The sequence below is a fragment of the Chanodichthys erythropterus genome, chromosome 17, assembly GCF_024489055.1.
Source record: "Chanodichthys erythropterus isolate Z2021 chromosome 17, ASM2448905v1, whole genome shotgun sequence".
Taxonomy (NCBI): Eukaryota; Metazoa; Chordata; class Actinopteri; order Cypriniformes; family Xenocyprididae; genus Chanodichthys; species Chanodichthys erythropterus.
Window position 1 is genome coordinate 35,138,817 of NC_090237.1, and position 23,098 is coordinate 35,161,914.

General features: G+C 47.0%; 8 non-coding genes and 1 pseudogene across 8 annotated transcripts; 3 read left to right on the plus strand and 6 right to left on the minus strand.

Annotated features, from left to right (window-relative positions):
• Positions 1–449: 449 nt before the first annotated feature.
• Positions 450–556, minus strand: LOC137005611 (U6 spliceosomal RNA). The gene has a single exon (XR_010892354.1). It is a non-coding gene; the product is annotated as a U6 spliceosomal RNA (small nuclear RNA).
• Positions 557–1,647: 1,091 nt separating this feature from the next.
• On the minus strand, positions 1,648–1,755 carry LOC137005696 (U6 spliceosomal RNA). Its single transcript, XR_010892433.1, has one exon. It is a non-coding gene; the product is annotated as a U6 spliceosomal RNA (small nuclear RNA).
• Positions 1,756–2,834: 1,079 nt separating this feature from the next.
• Positions 2,835–2,941, minus strand: LOC137005640 (U6 spliceosomal RNA). The gene has a single exon (XR_010892380.1). It is a non-coding gene; the product is annotated as a U6 spliceosomal RNA (small nuclear RNA).
• A 13,047-nt stretch (positions 2,942–15,988) lies between these two features.
• On the minus strand, positions 15,989–16,062 carry LOC137005701 (U6 spliceosomal RNA; annotated as a pseudogene).
• A 1,095-nt stretch (positions 16,063–17,157) lies between these two features.
• LOC137005612 (U6 spliceosomal RNA) lies at positions 17,158–17,264 on the minus strand. Its single transcript, XR_010892355.1, has one exon. It is a non-coding gene; the product is annotated as a U6 spliceosomal RNA (small nuclear RNA).
• A 1,090-nt stretch (positions 17,265–18,354) lies between these two features.
• Positions 18,355–18,461, minus strand: LOC137005641 (U6 spliceosomal RNA). The gene has a single exon (XR_010892381.1). It is a non-coding gene; the product is annotated as a U6 spliceosomal RNA (small nuclear RNA).
• Positions 18,462–19,589: 1,128 nt separating this feature from the next.
• On the plus strand, positions 19,590–19,695 carry LOC137005700 (U6 spliceosomal RNA). The gene has a single exon (XR_010892436.1). It is a non-coding gene; the product is annotated as a U6 spliceosomal RNA (small nuclear RNA).
• A 1,096-nt stretch (positions 19,696–20,791) lies between these two features.
• Positions 20,792–20,898, plus strand: LOC137005642 (U6 spliceosomal RNA). The gene has a single exon (XR_010892382.1). It is a non-coding gene; the product is annotated as a U6 spliceosomal RNA (small nuclear RNA).
• Positions 20,899–21,994: 1,096 nt separating this feature from the next.
• Positions 21,995–22,101, plus strand: LOC137005644 (U6 spliceosomal RNA). The gene has a single exon (XR_010892384.1). It is a non-coding gene; the product is annotated as a U6 spliceosomal RNA (small nuclear RNA).
• The last annotated feature ends 997 nt before the right edge of the window (positions 22,102–23,098 follow it).

Consider the following 23,098-nt stretch of genomic DNA (forward strand, 5'->3'; position numbering starts at 1 on the left):
TTTCGAACTCTAAAGTGAAAAAAAACAAAAACAAAAGACAGTCACCCCGCCTGAGGCCTATCTAGGCCGAGGGTAGCAGCGAGCTTTCACCAAGGTGGTAGGGCCCAGCGAGCGATCTCACCACTGCAGAACCTTGCACTACAGAGTGCTTTGGGTCGTCGGTGCTAGGGCTGGACACACTGATTGAAGAACAGCTCAATGTGTTTCGAGATAAGGTATCTTGGAGCTTGCGTGTTCACATATATAGCCAAATCCAGCATTGGTCTGTTTATGGGGGAAAACTGTGCTCCTTAATATGGCATCTAATGAAGGAAACGGGTGGACAAACTTGTCGAGGGCACCAGAGTACAAGCTTTAAAAGTGTTTTGATCTCTACAGTTAAAAAAAAAAAAAAAGAGGAGCAAGAGAGGATGCATCAAGTTCTGTGAAGGAGGGTCGATCAAACCTGCAACAAGATGGAGCGCTTCACGGATTTGCGTGTCATCCTTTCGCAGGGGCCATGCTAATCTTCTCTGTATCGATCCAATTTTAGTATATGTGCTGCCTTAACAAGCACGAGCCTGTCGTCCCGCCCGAGGCCTATGTACGCCTCGGGTAGCAGCGAGCTTTCACCAAGGCGGTAGGGCCCAGCGGGCGATCTGAAGGAAGGGGGCGGGCACACTTGTCAAAGGTACCAGAGTACAGGTACTGAAGGGGGTGTGGCCTCTATGTTTTCGAGAAATAAAAAGAGCTGGCAGAAAAACGTAAAGTGCTTTTCTGTCGGTGTAATTGGCCACCCGTTACCCTTATGATAGCTGCTTATGGACGAGAACTTGGTGTGTCAAACATGTTGCCTTAAAATAACCACATTTACGTAAAGAACAGAACATCGTGTTGGACGTCGCTAGAATTATTTGTACTGTGAACCAATCAGAACCTTTAAATTACATCAACTGTCCTTTCATATACCTATAAGTGTTGATGTTTCTGGGTGCTAAGTTAGCTTGAGGTTGGATCCCCTCACTCATTTTCTATGGCCTTTGGAAGTGTGGAGAACTCTGTCTTCGGTAAACTCTCTGTCAACTGACTGAACCTCAGATTTGACCCCTGGACTGAGCTCATTGGTCTCTTTATGGGGGAAAACTGTGTTCCCTAATGGCATCTACTGAAGGAAGCGGGTGGACAAACTTGTCGAGGGGACCAGAGTACAAGCTTTAAAAGTGTTTCGAACTCTACAGTGAAAAAAAACAAAAACAAAAGTCTGTCGCCCCGCCTGAGGCCTATCTAGGCCGCGGGTAGCAGCGAGCTTTCACCAAGGTGGTAGGGCCCAGCGAGCGATCTCACCACTGCAGAACCTTGCACTACAGAGTGCTTTGGGTCGTTGGTGCTAGGGCTGGACACACTGATTGAAGAACAGCTCAATGTGTTTCGAGATAAGGTATCTTGGAGCTTGCGTGTTCACATATATAGCCAAATCCAGCATTGGTCTGTTTATGGGGGAAAACTGTGCTCCTTAATATGGCATCTAATGAAGGAAACGGGTGGACAAACTTGTCGAGGGCACCAGAGTACAAGCTTTAAAAGTGTTTTGATCTCTACAGTTAAAAAAAAAAAGAGGAGCAAGAGAGGATGCATCAAGTTCTGTGAAGGAGGGTCGATCAAACCTGCAACAAGATGGAGCGCTTCACGGATTTGCGTGTCATCCTTTTCGCAGGGGCCATGCTAATCTTCTCTGTATCGATCCAATTTTAGTATATGTGCTGCCTTAGCAAGCACGAGCCTGTTGTCCCGCCCGAGGCCTATGTACGCCTCGGGTAGCAGCGAGCTTTCACCAAGGCGGTAGGGCCCAGCGGAAGGGGGCGGGCACACTTGTCAAAGGTACCAGAGTACAGGTACTGAAGGGGGTGTGGCCTCTATGTTTTCGAGAAATAAAAAGAGCTGGCAGAAAAACGTAAAGTGCTTTTCTGTCGGTGTAATTGGCCACCCGTTACCCTTATGATAGCTGCTTATGGACGAGAACTTGGTGTGTCAAACATGTTGCCTTAAAATAACCACATTTACGTAAAGAACAGAACATCGTGTTGGACGTCGCTAAAATTATTTGTACTGTGAACCAATCAGAACCTTTAAATTACATCAACTGTCCTTTCATATACCTATAAGTGTTGATGTTTCTGGGTGCTAAGTTAGCTTGAGGTTGGATCCCCTCACTCATTTTCTATGGCCTTTGGAAGTGTGGAGAACTCTGTCTTCGGTAAACTCTCTGTCAACTGACTGAACCTCAGATTTGACCCCTGGACTGAGCTCATTGGTCTCTTTATGGGGAAAAACTGTGTTCCCTAATGGCATCTACTGAAGGAAGCGGGTGGACAAACTTGTCGAGGGGACCAGAGTACAAGCTTTAAAAGGGTTTCGAACTCTACAGTGAAAAAAAACAAAAACAAAAGACAGTCGCCCCACCTGAGGCCTATCTAGGCCGAGGGTAGCAGCGAGCTTTCACCAAGGTGGTAGGGCCCAGCGAGCGATCTCACCACTGCAGAACCTTGCACTACAGAGTGCTTTGGGTCGTCGGTGCTAGGGCTGGACACACTGATTGAAGAACAGCTCAATGTGTTTCGAGATAAGGTATCTTGGAGCTTGCGTGTTCACATATATAGCCAAATCCAGCATTGGTCTGTTTATGGGGGAAAACTGTGCTCCTTAATATGGCATCTAATGAAGGAAACGGGTGGACAAACTTGTCGAGGGCACCAGAGTACAAGCTTTAAAAGTGTTTTGATCTCTACAGTTAAAAAAAAAAAGAGGAGCAAGAGAGGATGCATCAAGTTCTGTGAAGGAGGGTCGATCAAACCTGCAACAAGATGGAGCGCTTCACGGATTTGCGTGTCATCCTTTCGCAGGGGCCATGCTAATCTTCTCTGTATCGATCCAATTTTAGTATATGTGCTGCCTTAGCAAGCACGAGCCTGTTGTCCCACCCGAGGCCTATGTACGCCTCGGGTAGCAGCGAGCTTTCACCAAGGCGGTAGGGCCCAGCGGGCGATCTGAAGGAAGGGGGCGGGCACACTTGTCAAAGGTACCAGAGTACAGGTACTGAAGGGGGTGTGGCCTCTATGTTTTCGAGAAATAAAAAGAGCTGGCAGAAAAACGTAAAGTGCTTTTCTGTCGGTGTAATTGGCCACCCGTTACCCTTATGATAGCTGCTTATGGACGAGAACTTGGTGTGTCAAACATGTTGCCTTAAAATAACCACATTTACGTAAAGAACAGAACATCGTGTTGGACGTCGCTAAAATTATTTGTACTGTGAACCAATCAGAACCTTTAAATTACATCAACTGTCCTTTCATATACCTATAAGTGTTGATGTTTCTGGGTGCTAAGTTAGCTTGAGGTTGGATCCCCTCACTCATTTTCTATGGCCTTTGGAAGTGTGGAGAACTCTGTCTTCGGTAAACTCTCTGTCAACTGACTGAACCTCAGATTTGACCCCTGGACTGAGCTCATTGGTCTGTTTATGGGGGAAAACTGTGTTCCCTAATGGCATCTACTGAAGGAAGCGGGTGGACAAACTTGTCGAGGGGACCAGAGTACAAGCTTTAAAAGTGTTTCGAACTCTAAAGTGAAAAAAAACAAAAACAAAAGACAGTCACCCCGCCTGAGGCCTATCTAGGCCGAGGGTAGCAGCGAGCTTTCACCAAGGTGGTAGGGCCCAGCGAGCGATCTCACCACTGCAGAACCTTGCACTACAGAGTGCTTTGGGTCGTCGGTGCTAGGGCTGGACACACTGATTGAAGAACAGCTCAATGTGTTTCGAGATAAGGTATCTTGGAGCTTGCGTGTTCACATATATAGCCAAATCCAGCATTGGTCTGTTTATGGGGGAAAACTGTGCTCCTTAATATGGCATCTAATGAAGGAAACGGGTGGACAAACTTGTCGAGGGCACCAGAGTACAAGCTTTAAAAGTGTTTTGATCTCTACAGTTAAAAAAAAAAAAAAAAAGAGGAGCAAGAGAGGATGCATCAAGTTCTGTGAAGGAGGGTCGATCAAACCTGCAACAAGATGGAGCGCTTCACGGATTTGCGTGTCATCCTTTCGCTCCGTGCGAGACGATCTTCGGTTCCACTTCTGTCCCACTGTTCCACTTTTCCTGCTTCCTGATTGGCCCGTCGTCTGGCTCGCCATTGGTCGGAGCTCTGTTCCACTTAGCAGCTTCCCTATATGGTCATGACGAGTAGCCTGCCGTTGGTCCTTCGAGAACGTTCCACTTTTTCCTGCATCCCGATTGGTCTGTGGGCGGGACCACCTTGGATTGGAGGCGCGGGCGACGTCAGCGCCATTCAGCGCTTTTTTGAATGAGATCGATCGTTGACATTTAATTTTTTTGCTGATATACGTACATTTATTGTATTTGAAGAGGTAAGAGCGCATGATTTTACTACGTTTTGTTTAATTTTCGTGTGGTTCGTCTGTACTGTGTACCTGTGAAGTGATGTAAACTCATTTACCGTGCTTTTACCATATCTTTCATGTTTAAAATACGAATGCCGTAGTAAAGCATCTGTAATTTCGTGGTTATTGTGTTATTTAACGCGTTGTCACCACTGCTTAGTTATATAGTTATAAAACTTTAGTTACTGTAGTAAAACCATGGTAATATTTCACTGGGCTGTGGTCATCTCTTCGTAAGTTTTGATGTGCCTCAAACTATTGTTTTGAAATAAATGCATAATGTTATTTGCATATATACTTAAAGCATAACTGGGAGGTTATACACATGCATGCTTTTTTGTACAGTTATATTTACAGTTATAGTGTGAAGACGACCCCCAGACAGCAAAGCTTTGCAGGGCCATGCACAGGTGTCTGTGTGACCTGTCTGACCTTTGATTTTTTTTTTTTTTTTTTGCTCCTTTTGAGTAGATAAAAGATTTTGAATTGATTGTAGATACAAAAAAACAGTGTCTTCACTAAAATGTATTTATCTATTCATTTAACATTAAAAAACCCCCCCCAAAAAAACAGTTGTTATGTCCAATTTTAAGTTCTAACAGATAATGTAGTGGTATAGTGAATTAAAACCCATATTTTGTGATTATGTTGTGCTTTTTTTTGCCAAATAATGAATTAAATACCTTAACCAACATATTTCTTATATATTTTGATGGTTAGACATCACTTTGTGTGTATTTGTATGTTTTAACAGCACCGTGTCATTTGTTTCTTTTGTGTCTTGCAGAAGATGGATTACAGTGTCCAGTTCCGCAGGGAGGCTTCCGGTGAGCTCACCCTTAAACCCTCACCTGAGGCAGCGGCTCTTGCTACTGCCTACAGGAAAAAACCCACCCCGGGACGCTCATGGCCTGCTGAAAGGGTTAAGGAGGAGGCCATCGCTCGCGTGGCAGCAGCAGGAGGTGACACCTCCAATCGCCAGCTTGTGCTCAGTGAAAGCGCCCTGCAGTTTGGCCAGTACCGGGGTAAAACCTTTAAATGGTTGCTTTCCAACGATGTTGGTTACGCAGCCATGGTGCTGGCCGTGCATCAGCGGGAGCGTGAGTGCGGCGACACCACCCAGTCTGCTGTCATGGGGAACAAGGATGCATTGCTTAGATATGCAGGCCTGTTTCCTGACATGGTGGCTGCCATAAGTGAGCGCCGGGTCAGAGAGGGCACTGGCACACCGGCCCAGGAAGACCAGGTCCTTGTTGGGTTTGGCAACTTTGCCACCATCTCTTTCAAGGACCTTTATGAGGCGACGGACCGTGACAGAAAAGGGTATGGGTTCAGATCTCTAACAGAGGATTGCAGACAGTAGAGAATGTGTAATGTTGGGGCTTGAGCTAATTCTGTGTCCCTCCTTTTCAGCTTCATCAAGTGGGTGAGGAAGCAGACAGCCAGACCGGGTACAAAGATGGAAACTCTGCAGAAGTACATTCGGAGAAGAGACGCTGAGATGCCATCAAAATCTGCGCCTCCAGGCATGAAACTGACTTAACTTGGTTTTGTTTTTGTAGGGTTTATATAATAATTCTTGCATAAACTTAAGTTATTGAAATTAACTGAATCTTGACTTGAGTTGATATTCTTTTTAGAGATGCTTTAAAGCAGAGTTTGAATTTGTCTCATGTTTAATGATTTCTGCATTATTTTTGCATACTGTAAAGCTGCTTTGAAACAATCTGTATTGTGTTAAGCACTATATAAATAAACTTAATTAAGTTAGTGACTTAATTAACACCGTTCATCCTGATATTAACAGTGGCCACCTCCAGCTCAGCTTCTGCAGGGGAACCGTCCGATGAAGATCTGCTTGCCGCAGCGGCACACGTTGATGTCCCAGGTGAGCATTACCTTCTCTTTAGTGGGATTACATTTGTGGTTTAATTTAAGAACACAGTGCTTTTGAACATTATATAACCTGTTTTGTTATTATGTATTATCATTCAGATGGATGGTTTTGGAAACAGTAAGGTAGGAGGTGTACTACACCTTCTGGTCGTGCGGGTTAACGTGGCTTTCTTTGTCCTTTTTCTGCTTTTAGTAAAATTTTATGACATCTTTTTTTACACTTTATGGCTTTTTTCCAACACTGCTGTTTTTTGTGTGTTTTTTTTTCACCCTGCTCAGCTTTGAGCATCTATCTTTTTATCACCACACATTTCTGTTTGTCATCTTTTTTTTTGTCATCAAAAAAAACCATTTTCAATCATTAAATGGCTACAGCTGCAATCACTAATCTTAACACATTACTAATGTTAAATAGTACTACTAATATCTAGCAGTAGTAATAGTAATTGTACTAATCTTGTAATAGTAAATAACTCTGATGGTGCTACTTCTATGCATCTCATTTACTTTTCCCTTTTATGCCACACAGCTGATGCGACTCGACCACCCAGTCAGCCAGAACCTCTGCCCTCTGCAACGAGAGTTGCTGCTCTAGAACAGCGGCCTCTGCCCACAGAAGATGTAAGTAAAATGCTCAAATAGTTAGTCAAAAATCAGCAGCAGAAAAAAATACCCACATGATTTCTCTTTTTCTTCCCCTTACAGCTGTTGCTGCCTGAAGGATGGAGACAGACCCTGCCCAAAGAGCAGCATTTGTGGGTCAGCAAGGCTCTTTTCACCAGAGACAAGTCTGGGAGGCTGGCGCTGACCAAAACCTTGCGTCTCTGGTGGCATCCTCCTGGGCCTCGTCCCTTGTATTTACAGCCTCCTTCATCACCTGACAGCTTCTACCATGCTAAGCTGTGCCTGTGGGTCCCTTACCGCCTGTGGTCATACAGGCTGCTGTGCTCACAGCCCAACTGTCGGCGTCTTGGCTTCCCGCTGACAGCGTGCGGAATGTACAAGACGGTCAGGAGGGTCATGGATGTCAGCGGCTGGTACTTCATGGCTACAGAGTACCTTGAATGCCGGTCCTGCAAAAAAAAGCTGGCAGCCTGGTCACTGGATATTCTTAACCAGCTCGATCCGGTCCACAGGGAAATGTTTCCTGCGGTTTTGACCTACAGGTTGGCACACTGTTTTGTTTTTTGTTTTAAGTTTTAACATGAGGAAATGTCTTTCATACTCTTTAGTCTGATATTGATCTGTGGTCTTAATTTTTTTTTATCATGCAGGCTGTCTTGTGATAAGGAGATCGTGAGGTGGATGCGGGGGCGCTCATTGGGGAACAGTTCCACTTCTGTATACCGGAACCTGTGCGTCAGGCACAGAGAGCAATGGATTGCCCAGACAACCCATTATCTCTCTGTGGTTGGTAAGTTCCCGGACTATGCCACTGACCCTAGCAGTCTCGCTGCCCAGCTGCCTCAGATGGTACCTGTGCCTTCTCCGGCATGGCTGCTGTCAGTTTATGCCAAAGATGTTCTGACACGGCTGCCGGAGCTAAAGGCCAGGGTGACTTCCATCTATGGAACCATCTTGAAAATGGATTCCACTAAAAAGGTAAGAAGACACATATGCATAACATCACCATTAGTAGAGATAGGTGTAGGCTACATCACCCTTTTGTTTTCGTGTTTTTTTTTTTTTTAATGTTTTTTTTTTTTTTTTTTTTAATGTAACCTGTCAGGTCTTTGCACATTAATAGTTCTTTTCATCCTATTTCAGGTCACTAAGAAACTGGCTGGTGAGGCTGCTGGCACAGCGGCATGGGCTACAGATGTAGGAAATGAGTTTGGGCAGGTCCTCATGTGTGTCCTCACTGAAGCAGAGGGTGACGGCCTGCTTCCCATGTGCTCAGGACTTGTAGAACGCTACCGGAGAGCTGGAGAAGCTCCTCCCCAAGTCCTCTACGTGGACCGTGACTGTTGCTCTGCCACCGGGAAAGGAAAGGCGGCAGCAATGTTTAGTGAGTGGGACCAGCTGATTGTTAGGCTGGACGTGTGGCATTTCATGCGGAGGTTTGCAGTAGGAGTGACCACAGACAGCCACCCGCTTTATGGCCCCTTCATGAAACGCCTCTCTGCTTGCATCTTCGAATGGGATGCTTCAGATGTGGAGAGGCTAAAGGAGGCCAAGCGGTCGACAGTCTGCCAGCCCACCCCTAAAGAACTGGCAAAGCATTGCCGCCGCCGCACTCGAGGGGCCCAGGAGACTGAGCAGCTAATTGAAAAGCTGCTTAAAGACTTCGCAGGGGCAACAGACACCATGGGCATCAAGCTCCTTGACCAGGAGAGGATGCAGGAGATCTGGCGGACCCAGCAGCGCCACATCCAGTGCATCCAGGACCCACCAGGTGTACAGCTGTACAGGAAGACGGGACAGGTGACCAAGGATGGGGTCATTCTACCCGTGTACCGCTGTGCACGTGGCTCGACATCTCTGGAGTCGTTCCACCTGCACCTGAATCGCTTTGTGCCAGGTTTGCATTACTCAAAAATAGCGTTTGTTGTTTATTTGTGTTTGCACTTTTTTTTATTTTTTTTTCATGGTGATAATTTCTGAATTTGTTTTTAGGTACAAGGGCAAATGCCTTGCATTTTCAAATGTACCTGTTGGAAGGACTGGTGCAGTGGAACGAGGCACGTGGGGTCGCGGCAGTTGAAGGTGCCAGCAGGGAGGAGATCTGCTATGGCGGCCAGCTGCTGCAGTACTGTAATGCACTGAGCCAGCAGCTTCTGGGTCTGAAACTGGTTCAGGATTACACCAGCCCCGGGGAATACACAGGTTTGTGTGTTCACGCAGACATTCTACTTTAGCTGTTTTTCACCCATGTGTTATTAAACATCTGTGATATACTCTGTATTTCTACAGGAGAGCTCATTGGTGTGGAATACTTGTATTCCCAAACCAGCAGAGCATTTGAGGAAGACCTAGGTGTAGATCCTGACATTCCAGATGGGATTCAGGATGAAGACCTGCAGGGTGATCTGGAGGGTGATGAGGGTTTTGAGGATCTGTGCCTTGATGAGCCCATTGAATATATGGAGCTCGAGGGCAATGACCTGCAGCCCCCTCAGGAACAAACAGTGGCCCTACAACCTCCTGGTCAGTCCTCATCAGCAGCTGAGTCTTCCTTTTCTGCATCGTCCACTCAGAGCCAGGTAAATGAATACCCATAAACACACTGTGTACACTGAGATTTTAGGGTGTGTGATGATGTTGATTTTTCATTTAGGGTTTATTTTGTAATAATGAATGGCTGACTGTAGATGATCACACTTATTTCACAGCTTTGAGTAGATAAACAGTCGTGAAAAAAATCCTTTAATTTTGGTTAGTTTATTTGACATTGATAACAGAGCAGTTTATTAATTTCTTTTCATGTACAGATGGAGAGTGTGGGACCAGATGGCCAAGTTGGTTATGACCACGTCATCAGGCTAGCCGACAGTCTGGTTGACCTGCGCCATCAGGGTTTTGTCACACAGGGGAAGGTGAATGAGATTGTCATGCTATGGAACAACCTGTCCGATCATGACAAGGGCCCACTCATCTATCCCCCCCGTCACCGTGACAGAGTCCTGCAGGGTCGCTTCAAGGTCAGCCATTCGAAGACCAACGTGACCCCTGGCACTGAAAGTCTGAAGAGGTAATGGTTTCTGTTTTTTTTTTCTTACTTTGTTACTTAGTTATTATCATTTGATTCTCATTAAAATGTTCTTTGTATCTTGGCTATAATCATAACCGGTCTTGTGACCAATGTTATTCACTTGCTTGACCGCTATCCTCCTTTTTCACTTTGCAGATGCTTCCTTGGTGAAGGTGGACCTGCTCAGTGGCCCAGCACAAGCCGCGTAGTGGAAGCCATCTGCCTGGCTCTCTGCCGAATTTACCCTGCCGGTCAGACCATCGCCGGAGTCCGGGTAAACCGCTGGGCTGCCATCCTAAGGGATTACAGGATGATCCGAGACATCGTCCTGGGCAGCCCCGGAATTATGGGTGGAACAAAATTAAAGCTCTTTGAGCTAAACCAGCTCACTATATCCCAGTGGTAGGTTCAGTAACTAATTGTTCATTGTGACGAGCAGGGCGCGAAGCCGGTGACGCGAGTGATAATGAGCATCTCTCACTCGAATCTCTCACGGAGGAGCTCTGGAAGCATAAAAGGAGGAGCAACGACAGTGAAGGATGAGAGAGGTCCAGGCCGCAACAATACAAAATGAAAGTAAAATGCTGGCAGTTGTCCATGAGGAACTACCGGCATTTTACTTTCGTTTTGTATTTGTTTATTTTGGTATTAATAATTGCCTTCTTCTTCCCGTACATACAAACTGTGTTACATTCATGTTTGCGTCTGTTTCCATATTCATAATCCTTGTTACACACGTATACTAATTATTGTCTTTTCTGTACATAGGCACAATGCTCGAATAAAGAGGCAGGAGAGGGAGGTCTTACAGCAGGACATTGAGCCTTTTACTGCTCCTTTGGTGGCCCCTGAACAGCTTCCACCGGTACTGCCAAAACTACCGGAAGCAATCCAGCATGGAAACTCATCCTTTGATTTTGAAATAGCTCAGGATGCTTCTGGACAGGCAGCACCGTGTTCTCGAGGCCAGCCTCCTCCAGCGGGCTCAACACCTCGATGCCCTTCTGCCATACCTGCCTCTGCGTTTGTACCTGCCGCTGCTGCACATACATCTCCTGCAGCTACCACAGCACCTGCCACACCCATACCTGTTGGTGCTGTGCCCGCACCTGTACCAGTTGCAGCACCAGATGAGAAGAGGGTGCCCAGGACCACAGTGTGGCGGAGAAAGAAGTTGGCAGAGGCAGCCGCAGCAGCTGCAGCTCAAGGGTTGAACCCCAAAAAACGGCAGATAGCTCAGCAGTTCCTCTGCCAAAAGTGTGGCCAGCCAAAAACTAAAGAATTTGGCCACAGCCAGTTTCGGGGTGTCCACTTCTGTGCAAAGGCTTCTGGGAAGACTGTGGCACAGTGGATGGAGGAAGTCAAGAGAGGTGAGACAAAATAGACGCCGGTTGCTACGCACGCAAGCTCGCCCGTTGCAACGCACTCAAGTTCGCCGGTTGTTCGCCGGTTGCTACGCACTCAAGTTCGCTGGTTGCTACGCACTCAAGTTTGCCGGTTGTTCGCCGGTTGCTATGCACGCAAGCTCGTCGGTTGTTTGCATTGGCGGTTGCAATGCACGCAAGCTCACCGGTTGTTTGCATTGTCGGTTGCAATGCACTCAAGTTCGCCGGTTGTTCGCCGGTTGCTACGCACTCAAGTTCGCGGGTTGCTACGCACTCAAGTTTGCCGGTTGTTCGCCGGTTGCTACGCACTCAAGTTCGCGGGTTGCTACGCACTCAAGTTTGCCGGTTGTTCGCCGGTTGCTACGCACTCAAGTTCGCGGGTTGCTACGCACTCAAGTTTGCCGGTTGTTCGCCGGTTGCTATGCACGCAAGCTCGCCGGTTGCTACCCACGCAAGCTCGCCGGTTGTTTGCATTGGCGGTTGCAACGCACTCATGTTCGCCGGTTGCTACGCACTCAAGTTCGCCGGTTGTTCGCCGGTTGCTACGCACTCAAGTTCGCCGGTTGCTACGCACTCAAGTTTGCCGGTTGTTCGCCGGTTGCTATGCACGCAAGCTCGCCGGTTGTTTGCATTGGCGGTTGCAATGCACGCAAGCTCACCGGTTGTTTGCATTGTCGGTTGCAATGCACTCAAGTTCGCCGGTTGTTCGCCGGTTGCTACGCACTCAAGTTCGCGGGTTGCTACGCACTCAAGTTTGCCGGTTGTTCGCCGGTTGCTACGCACTCAAGTTCGCGGGTTGCTACGCACTCAAGTTTGCCGGTTGTTCGCCGGTTGCTACGCACTCAAGTTTGCGGGTTGCTACGCACTCAAGTTTGCCGGTTGTTCGCCGGTTGCTATGCACGCAAGCTCGCCGGTTGCTACCCACGCAAGCTCGCCGGTTGTTTGCATTGGCGGTTGCAACGCACTCATGTTCGCCGGTTGTTCGCCGGTTGCTACGCACTCAAGTTCGCGGGTTGCTACGCACTCAAGTTTGCCGGTTGTTCGTCGGTTGCTATGCACGCAAGCTCGCCGGTTGCTACGCACGCAAGCTCGCCGGTTGTTTGCATTGGCGGTTGCAATGCACTCAAGTTCGCCGGTTGATACGCACTCAAGTTTGCCGGTTGTTCGCCGGTTGCTATGCACGCAAGCTCGCCGGTTGCTACGCACGCAAGCTCGCCGGTTGTTTGCATTGGCGGTTGCAACGCACTCATGTTCGCCGGTTGTTCGCCGGTTGCTACGCACTCAAGTTCGCGGGTTGCTACGCACTCAAGTTTGCCGGTTGTTCGTCGGTTGCTATGCACGCAAGCTCGCCGGTTGCTACGCACGCAAGCTCGCCGGTTGTTTGCATTGGCGGTTGCAATGCACTCAAGTTCGCCGGTTGATACGCACTCAAGTTTGCCGGTTGTTCGCCGGTTGCTATGCACGCAAGCTCGCCGGTTGCTATGCACGCAAGCTCGCCGGTTGCTACGCACGCAAGCTCGCCGGTTGTTTGCATTGGCGGTTGCAATGCACTCAAGTTCGCAGGTTGTTTGGCGGTTGCAATGCACTCAAGTTCGCCGGTTGTTTGCCGGTTGCTACGCACTCAAGTTCGCCGGTTGCTACGCACTCAAGTTTGCCGGTTGTTCGCCGGTTGCTATGCACGCAAGCTCGTCGGTTGCTACGCACGCAAGCTCGCCGGTTGTTTGCATTGGTGGTTGCAATGCACTCAAGTTCGCCGGTTGTTCGCCGGTTGCTACGCACTCAAGTTCTCCGGTTGCTACGCACTCAAGTTCACCGGTTGTTCTCCGGTTGCTACGCACGCAAGCTTTCCGGTTGTTTGGCGGTTGAAATGCACTCAAGTTCGCCGGTTGTTCGCCAGTTGCTACGCACTCAAGTTCGCCGGTTGTTCTCCGGTTGCTACGCATGCAAGCTCGCTGGTTGCTACACAACGCCCAGAGTCACGTCACGTCTCCGCTGATTGCCCAGAGTCTCTCTCTGTCCGAGATCGGAGAGGGTTGCTGTCCAGTTTGGAAGATTCGCACTCAAGCCCGCCGGCCACTTCGCACTCAAGCCCTCCGGCCGCAACGCACTCAAGCCCACCGGCCGCAACGCACTCAAGCCCTCCGGCCGCAACGCACTCAAGCCCTCCGGCCGCAACGCACTCAAGCCCACCGGCCGCAACGCACTCAAGCCCACCGGCCGCAACGCACTCAAGCCCTCCGGCCGCAACGCACTCAAGCCCGCCGGCCGCAACGCACTCAAGCCCGCCGGCCGCAACGCACTCAAGCCCTCCGGCCGCAACGCACTCAAGCCCGCCGGCCTGCAACGCACTCAAGCCCGCCGGCCTGCAACGCACTCAAGTTCGCGGGTTGCAACGCACTCAAGTTCACCGGTTATTCGCGGGTTGCAACGCACTCAAGTTTGCGGGTTGCAACGCACTCAAGTTCGCCGGTTGTTCGCGGGTTGCAACGCACTCAAGTTCGCGGGTTGCAACGCACTCAAGTTCGCGGGTTGCAACGCACTCAAGTTCGCGGGTTGCAACGCACTCAAGTTCGCGGGTTGCAACGCACTCAAGTTCGCTGGTTGCAACGCACTCAAGTTCGCGGGTTGCAACGCACTCAAGTTCGCGGGTTGCAACGCACTCAAGTTCGCGGGTTGCAACGCACTCAAGTTCGCGGGTTGCAACGCACTCAAGTCTGCCGGTTGCAACGCACTCAAGTCCGCCAGTGTCTACAGACAAGATGGCCGCTCCAGTCTTCGCCGAGCCCACTCCAGACTCCTGTCCCCTGGTGGGGACTTTGATCCGTTACGGCCACCTATGGATTCTGACTTGCCATGGTCATCTACGGACTCTGACCCGCCATGGCTGCCCACGGCACCTGACACCTCGTGGCTGCCCGAACCATCTGGCATGCTGTGGCCTTGGTGTCCCAAGGCTCTCGAACTGCTATGGCTGCCCACGGCCTCTGACCCGCCATGGCTGCCAGACACTCCTGACCTGCCGTTGCTGCCCGTGGCACCTGACCCACCGTGGCTGCCCGAGTTCCTGGACCTGCATTGGAGACCCCCTACCCGTCTGCCAATAGGTCTCCAATGCACCCCCCCCCGATTATGCCATTCACGGCGCGAGGGAATTACAATACCAGTTGTCTTTCATTCTTTAATACAAACATCTGTTGTTGGGGTTTCTTTTTTTCTTACACATTACTTTCCTCCAATTTATCAACTGTTTGTTTTTATACAGAAGATATCTCTTCCAATCTTTCCCTTTACACATTAATTTCCAATTTATCAAATGTTTACTATTTCTGTCAATTATATATCTCAATAAACTTTTTTCAATTAATTTCTGTTGTTATGTCTTTCTTTTTATTAATCTAGTATTCTCATAGATAAAAATGTGCTTTTAGTATCAAATGTGCATTATTCCAATGTAACAGGGCGTGGCTATCAACAACAACATATACAAATGGTTGTTTTAATGTATTATTTACAATATACATTTATTGAAATACTAATGGATAGGGAAGAATGGAAACGAATACCTCGTTGTCCAGAAGTCAAAGTGGTTTAAATAAAAAATAATATATATGTTTTGAATGACTTGAAATATAATGAAATATAATATAATTTATGCATATGGTATGAACAAGAAATTGACAAATTTTATGAAATTGACATTAAAACCTATGAGTTTTTTAATGAGTGCTTTAAATAAATATATAATTTTTAACAAAATAAAATACTATATAAATATAATACAATAATTTTAATATATTTTTAAATATTTATTAAACATTTAAATATTTACATATACGATTTAAATGATTTACAATATAAAGGGTCCTGAATATCATTGATGCATAAAGTATAAACAAGAAATGTTATGGAATTGACATAAAATTCAAACATTGAGTGTTTAAAACATAAATAATATATTTTTAAAATATAAATAGAATATTATTTGAAAATATTATATATTATTTGAAAATATTAAATATAAATACATTCTAAATATAACATATCAGTTTAATAGATATTAAATATTTGACTATACATTGAAATATCGGAGATATCATATGATTTAATTGATTAAAATAGAAGGGTCCTTGATATCGTTGATGCATATGGTATAAAAAGACATTTTACAAAATTTAAATTGGAGTGTTTTAAGAAATATCATTTTGAATATTATACAATACTATTATTTGATGTTAATATATCTTAAAATATCTTATTATACAAATATAACATTTCTTACATTACCTCATATCAGGGACAGTTTGTGACAGTACTACTACAGCACATGGCTACTTGATATGCATTTATCATGCCCCAGGAGGCACATGGCTACTTATTATGCCAGTCTCATGTGCCTTGCTCAACCCGCCCCCAAGGCCCACCCAAATACACTGATTTCTCTCAATTTAGAAGGATGAGCACCCCACAACCCCACAGGTGACCCCATCGGGGTTTGGGGGTCACCAACTTGCAGTTCAGGGACTTGGAAGGCCCCCAGGGGCCGCTGGGGGCACAGGGTGGCCACAGAGAAGATCCATCAGGTTCCTTTTCGCAGGGGCCATGCTAATCTTCTCTGTATCGATCCAATTTTAGTATATGTGCTGCCTTAGCAAGCACGAGCCTGTTGTCCCACCCGAGGCCTATGTACGCCTCGGGTAGCAGCGAGCTTTCACCAAGGCGGTAGGGCCCAGCGGGCGATCTGAAGGAAGGGGGCGGGCACACTTGTCAAAGGTACCAGAGTACAGGTACTGAAGGGGGTGTGGCCTCTATGTTTTCGAGAAATAAAAAGAGCTGGCAGAAAAACGTAAAGTGCTTTTCTGTCGGTGTAATTGGCCACCCGTTACCCTTATGATAGCTGCTTATGAACGAGAACTTGGTGTGTCAAACATGTTGCCTTAAAATAACCACATTTACGTAAAGAACAGAACATCGTGTTGGACGTCGCTAGAATTATTTGTACTGTGAACCAATCAGAACCTTTAAATTACATCAACTGTCCTTTCATATACCTATAAGTGTTGATGTTTCTGGGTGCTAAGTTAGCTTGAGGTTGGATCCCCTCACTCATTTTCTATGGCCTTTGGAAGTGTGGAGAACTCTGTCTTCGGTAAACTCTCTGTCAACTGACTGAACCTCAGATTTGACCCCTGGACTGAGCTCATTGGTCTGTTTATGGGGGAAAACTGTGTTCCCTAATGGCATCTACTGAAGGAAGCGGGTGGACAAACTTGTCGAGGGGACCAGAGTACAAGCTTTAAAAGTGTTTCGAACTCTAAAGTGAAAAAAAACAAAAACAAAAGACAGTCACCCCGCCTGAGGCCTATCTAGGCCGAGGGTAGCAGCGAGCTTTCACCAAGGTGGTAGGGCCCAGCGAGCGATCTCACCACTGCAGAACCTTGCACTACAGAGTGCTTTGGGTCGTCGGTGCTAGGGCTGGACACACTGATTGAAGAACAGCTCAATGTGTTTCGAGATAAGGTATCTTGGAGCTTGCGTGTTCACATATATAGCCAAATCCAGCATTGGTCTGTTTATGGGGGAAAACTGTGCTCCTTAATATGGCATCTAATGAAGGAAACGGGTGGACAAACTTGTCGAGGGCACCAGAGTACAAGCTTTAAAAGTGTTTTGATCTCTACAGTTAAAAAAAAAAAAAAAGAGGAGCAAGAGAGGATGCATCAAGTTCTGTGAAGGAGGGTCGATCAAACCTGCAACAAGATGGAGCGCTTCACGGATTTGCGTGTCATCCTTTCGCAGGGGCCATGCTAATCTTCTCTGTATCGATCCAATTTTAGTATATGTGCTGCCTTAACAAGCACGAGCCTGTCGTCCCGCCCGAGGCCTATGTACGCCTCGGGTAGCAGCGAGCTTTCACCAAGGCGGTAGGGCCCAGCGGAAGGGGGCGGGCACACTTGTCAAAGGTACCAGAGTACAGGTACTGAAGGGGGTGTGGCCTCTATGTTTTCGAGAAATAAAAAGAGCTGGCAGAAAAACGTAAAGTGCTTTTCTGTCGGTGTAATTGGCCACCCGTTACCCTTATGATAGCTGCTTATGGACGAGAACTTGGTGTGTCAAACATGTTGCCTTAAAATAACCACATTTACGTAAAGAACAGAACATCGTGTTGGACGTCGCTAGAATTATTTGTACTGTGAACCAATCAGAACCTTTAAATTACATCAACTGTCCTTTCATATACCTATAAGTGTTGATGTTTCTGGGTGCTAAGTTAGCTTGAGGTTGGATCCCCTCACTCATTTTCTATGGCCTTTGGAAGTGTGGAGAACTCTGTCTTCGGTAAACTCTCTGTCAACTGACTGAACCTCAGATTTGACCCCTGGACTGAGCTCATTGGTCTGTTTATGGGGGAAAACTGTGTTCCCTAATGGCATCTACTGAAGGAAGCGGGTGGACAAACTTGTCGAGGGGACCAGAGTACAAGCTTTAAAAGTGTTTCGAACTCTAAAGTGAAAAAAAACAAAAACAAAAGACAGTCACCCCGCCTGAGGCCTATCTAGCCCGAGGGTAGCAGCGAGCTTTCACCAAGGTGGTAGGGCCCAGCGAGCGATCTCACCACTGCAGAACCTTGCACTACAGAGTGCTTTGGGTCGTCGGTGCTAGGGCTGGACACACTGATTGAAGAACAGCTCAATGTGTTTCGAGATAAGGTATCTTGGAGCTTGCGTGTTCACATATATAGCCAAATCCAGCATTGGTCTGTTTATGGGGGAAAACTGTGCTCCTTAATATGGCATCTAATGAAGGAAACGGGTGGACAAACTTGTCGAGGGCACCAGAGTACAAGCTTTAAAAGTGTTTTGATCTCTACAGTTAATAAAAAAACAAAAAAACAAAGAGGAGCAAGAGAGGATGCATCAAGTTCTGTGAAGGAGGGTCGATCAAACCTGCAACAAGATGGAGCGCTTCACGGATTTGCGTGTCATCCTTTCGCAGGGGCCATGCTAATCTTCTCTGTATCGATCCAATTTTAGTATATGTGCTGCCTTAGCAAGCACGAGCCTGTTGTCCCGCCCGAGGCCTATGTACGCCTCGGGTAGCAGCGAGCTTTCACCAAGGCGGTAGGGCCCAGCGAGCGATCTGAAGGAAGGGGGCGGGCACACTTGTCAAAGGTACCAGAGTACAGGTACTGAAGGGGGTGTGGCCTCTATGTTTTCGAGAAATAAAAAGAGCTGGCAGAAAAACGTAAAGTGCTTTTCTGTCGGTGTAATTGGCCACCCGTTACCCTTATGATAGCTGCTTATGGACGAGAACTTGGTGTGTCAAACATGTTGCCTTAAAATAACCACATTTACGTAAAGAACAGAACATCGTGTTGGACGTCGCTAGAATTATTTGTACTGTGAACCAATCAGAACCTTTAAATTACATCAACTGTCCTTTCATATACCTATAAGTGTTGATGTTTCTGGGTGCTAAGTTAGCTTGAGGTTGGATCCCCTCACTCATTTTCTATGGCCTTTGGAAGTGTGGAGAACTCTGTCTTCGGTAAACTCTCTGTCAACTGACTGAACCTCAGATTTGACCCCTGGACTGAGCTCATTGGTCTGTTTATGGGGGAAAACTGTGTTCCCTAATGGCATCTACTGAAGGAAGCGGGTGGACAAACTTGTCGAGGGGACCAGAGTACAAGCTTTAAAAGTGTTTCGAACTCTAAAGTGAAAAAAAACAAAAACAAAAGACAGTCACCCCGCCTGAGGCCTATCTAGGCCGAGGGTAGCAGCGAGCTTTCACCAAGGTGGTAGGGCCCAGCGAGCGATCTCACCACTGCAGAACCTTGCACTACAGAGTGCTTTGGGTCGTCGGTGCTAGGGCTGGACACACTGATTGAAGAACAGCTCAATGTGTTTCGAGATAAGGTATCTTGGAGCTTGCGTGTTCACATATATAGCCAAATCCAGCATTGGTCTGTTTATGGGGGAAAACTGTGCTCCTTAATATGGCATTTAATGAAGGAAACGGGTGGACAAACTTGTCGAGGGCACCAGAGTACAAGCTTTAAAAGTGTTTTGATCTCTACAGTTAAAAAAGAAAAGAGGAGCAAGAGAGGATGCATCAAGTTCTGTGAAGGAGGGTCGATCAAACCTGCAACAAGATGGAGCGCTTCACGGATTTGCGTGTCATCCTTTCGCAGGGGCCTAATAATATACTAAAATTGGATCGATACAGAGAAGATTAGCATGGCCCCTGCGAAAGGATGACACGCAAATCCGTGAAGCGCTCCATCTTGTTGCAGGTTTGATCGACCCTCCTTCACAGAACTTGATGCATCCTCTCTTGCTCCTCTTTTTTTTTTTTTTTTAACTGTAGAGATCAAAACACTTTTAAAGCTTGTACTCTGGTGCCCTCGACAAGTTTGTCCACCCGTTTCCTTCATTAGATGCCATATTAAGGAGCACAGTTTTCCCCCATAAACAGACCAATGCTGGATTTGGCTATATATGTGAACACGCAAGCTCCAAGATACCTTATCTCGAAACACATTGAGCTGTTCTTCAATCAGTGTGTCCAGCCCTAGCACCGACGACCCAAAGCACTCTGTAGTGCAAGGTTCTGCAGTGGTGAGATCGCTCGCTGGGCCCTACCACCTTGGTGAAAGCTCGCTGCTACCCTCGGCCTAGATAGGCCTCAGGCGGAGCTACGGTCTTTTGTTTTTGTTTTTTTTCACTGTAGAGTTCGAAACACTTTTAAAGCTTGTACTCTGGTCCCCTCGACAAGTTTGTCCACCCGCTTCCTTCAGTAGATGCCATTAGGGAACACAGTTTTCCCCCATAAACAGACCAATGAGCTCAGTCCAGGGGTCAAATCTGAGGTTCAGTCAGTTGACAGAGAGTTTACCGAAGACAGAGTTCTCCACACTTCCAAAGGCCATAGAAAATGAGTGAGGGGATCCAACCTCAAGCTAACTTAGCACCCAGAAACATCAACACTTATAGGTATATGAAAGGACAGTTGATGTAATTTAAAGGTTCTGATTGGTTCACAGTACAAATAATTCTAGCGACGTCCAACACGATGTTCTGTTCTTTACGTAAATGTGGTTATTTTAAGGCAACATGTTTGACACACCAAGTTCTCGTCCATAAGCAGCTATCATAAGGGTAACGGGTGGCCAATTACACCGACAGAAAAGCACTTTACGTTTTTCTGCCAGCTCTTTTTATTTCTCGAAAACATAGAGGCCACACCCCCTTCAGTACCTGTACTCTGGTACCTTTGACAAGTGTGCCCGCCCCCTTCCTTCAGATCGCCCGCTGGGCCCTACCGCCTTGGTGAAAGCTCGCTGCTACCCGAGGCGTACATAGGCCTCGGGTGGGACAACAGGCTCGTGCTTGCTAAGGCAGCACATATACTAAAATTGGATCGATACAGAGAAGATTAGCATGGCCCCTGCGAAAGGATGACACGCAAATCCGTGAAGCGCTCCATCTTGTTGCAGGTTTGATCGACCCTCCTTCACAGAACTTGATGCATCCTCTCTTGCTCCTCTTTTTTTTTTTTTTTTAACTGTAGAGATCAAAACACTTTTAAAGCTTGTACTCTGGTGCCCTCGACAAGTTTGTCCACCCGTTTCCTTCATTAGATGCCATATTAAGGAGCACAGTTTTCCCCCATAAACAGACCAATGCTGGATTTGGCTATATATGTGAACACGCAAGCTCCAAGATACCTTATCTCGAAACACATTGAGCTGTTCTTCAATCAGTGTGTCCAGCCCTAGCACCGACGACCCAAAGCACTCTGTAGTGCAAGGTTCTGCAGTGGTGAGATCGCTCGCTGGGCCCTACCACCTTGGTGAAAGCTCGCTGCTACCCTCGGCCTAGATAGGCCTCAGGCGGGGCGACTGTCTTTTGTTTTTGTTTTTTTTCACTGTAGAGTTCGAAACACTTTTAAAGCTTGTACTCTGGTCCCCTCGACAAGTTTGTCCACCCGCTTCCTTCAGTAGATGCCATTAGGGAACACAGTTTTCCCCCATAAACAGACCAATGAGCTCAGTCCAGGGGTCAAATCTGAGGTTCAGTCAGTTGACAGAGAGTTTACCGAAGACAGAGTTCTCCACACTTCCAAAGGCCATAGAAAATGAGTGAGGGGATCCAACCTCAAGCTAACTTAGCACCCAGAAACATCAACACTTATAGGTATATGAAAGGACAGTTGATGTAATTTAAAGGTTCTGATTGGTTCACAGTACAAATAATTCTAGCGACGTCCAACACGATGTTCTGTTCTTTACGTAAATGTGGTTATTTTAAGGCAACATGTTTGACACACCAAGTTCTCGTCCATAAGCAGCTATCATAAGGGTAACGGGTGGCCAATTACACCGACAGAAAAGCACTTTACGTTTTTCTGCCAGCTCTTTTTATTTCTCGAAAACATAGAGGCCACACCCCCTTCAGTACCTGTACTCTGGTACCTTTGACAAGTGTGCCCGCCCCCTTCCTTCAGATCGCCCGCTGGGCCCTACCGCCTTGGTGAAAGCTCGCTGCTACCCGAGGCGTACATAGGCCTCGGGTGGGACAACAGGCTCGTGCTTGCTAAGGCAGCACATATACTAAAATTGGATCGATACAGAGAAGATTAGCATGGCCCCTGCGAAAGGATGACACGCAAATCCGTGAAGCGCTCCATCTTGTTGCAGGTTTGATCGACCCTCCTTCACAGAACTTGATGCATCCTCTCTTGCTCCTCTTTTTTTTTTAACTGTAGAGATCAAAACACTTTTAAAGCTTGTACTCTGGTGCCCTCGACAAGTTTGTCCACCCGTTTCCTTCATTAGATGCCATATTAAGGAGCACAGTTTTCCCCCATAAACAGACCAATGCTGGATTTGGCTATATATGTGAACACGCAAGCTCCAAGATACCTTATCTCGAAACACATTGAGCTGTTCTTCAATCAGTGTGTCCAGCCCTAGCACCAACGACCCAAAGCACTCTGTAGTGCAAGGTTCTGCAGTGGTGAGATCGCTCGCTGGGCCCTACCACCTTGGTGAAAGCTCGCTGCTACCCGCGGCCTAGATAGGCCTCAGGCGGGGCGACAGTCTTTTGTTTTTGTTTTTTTTCACTGTAGAGTTCGAAACACTTTTAAAGCTTGTACTCTGGTCCCCTCGACAAGTTTGTCCACCCGCTTCCTTCAGTAGATGCCATTAGGGAACACAGTTTTCCCCCATAAACAGACCAATGAGCTCAGTCCAGGGGTCAAATCTGAGGTTCAGTCAGTTGACAGAGAGTTTACCGAAGACAGAGTTCTCCACACTTCCAAAGGCCATAGAAAATGAGTGAGGGGATCCAACCTCAAGCTAACTTAGCACCCAGAAACATCAACACTTATAGGTATATGAAAGGACAGTTGATGTAATTTAAAGGTTCTGATTGGTTCACAGTACAAATAATTCTAGCGACGTCCAACACGATGTTCTGTTCTTTACGTAAATGTGGTTATTTTAAGGCAACATGTTTGACACACCAAGTTCTCGTCCATAAGCAGCTATCATAAGGGTAACGGGTGGCCAATTACACCGACAGAAAAGCACTTTACGTTTTTCTGCCAGCTCTTTTTATTTCTCGAAAACATAGAGGCCACACCCCCTTCAGTACCTGTACTCTGGTACCTTTGACAAGTGTGCCCGCCC